Here is a 477-nt window from a genome sequence, read left to right on the forward strand (position 1 = left end):
GATCCTCTTCCATCCCTCACCTATTTTCTTTTCCCAGTGAATGCATTAAAGTCAATGATGCACAGGATTTTAGATTTTCTTTTTACCTACTATTTTTACAAAGTGGCAAATAGATTCAGAAAAGAAGAAAGAAAAATTAAAATTGTCTGTCATCTCAGAAATATGTAATTTCCATATATGTAAGGGTCAAAAAAGATGAAAAATAGTGAAAGAGGTTGGTTAGAGATTTCTGTTGTTGATGAGATCTCCAAATTTTCATATTACTCTGGAAAATTTTAGCTGTAAAAGAATTTAGATTCTGTCAAAAAACAAAAGAAAATGAGAATATCCTGATGGGCATATAAATATGAAATCTACTCTGAAGTGATGCCTCTGTTGATCCAGCTGATATTACCTGTTGCACTGCTAGGAACATCAAAAGTACCTATCGGAATTCCCAGGGCTTTTCACTGCCTTCTGTCCATGCCCCTTCTGGAA

This window comes from Apteryx rowi, unplaced genomic scaffold (genome assembly GCF_003343035.1).
Source record: "Apteryx rowi isolate R43461 unplaced genomic scaffold, aptRow1 scaffold_1897, whole genome shotgun sequence".
In the NCBI taxonomy this organism is placed as follows: domain Eukaryota; kingdom Metazoa; phylum Chordata; class Aves; order Apterygiformes; family Apterygidae; genus Apteryx; species Apteryx rowi.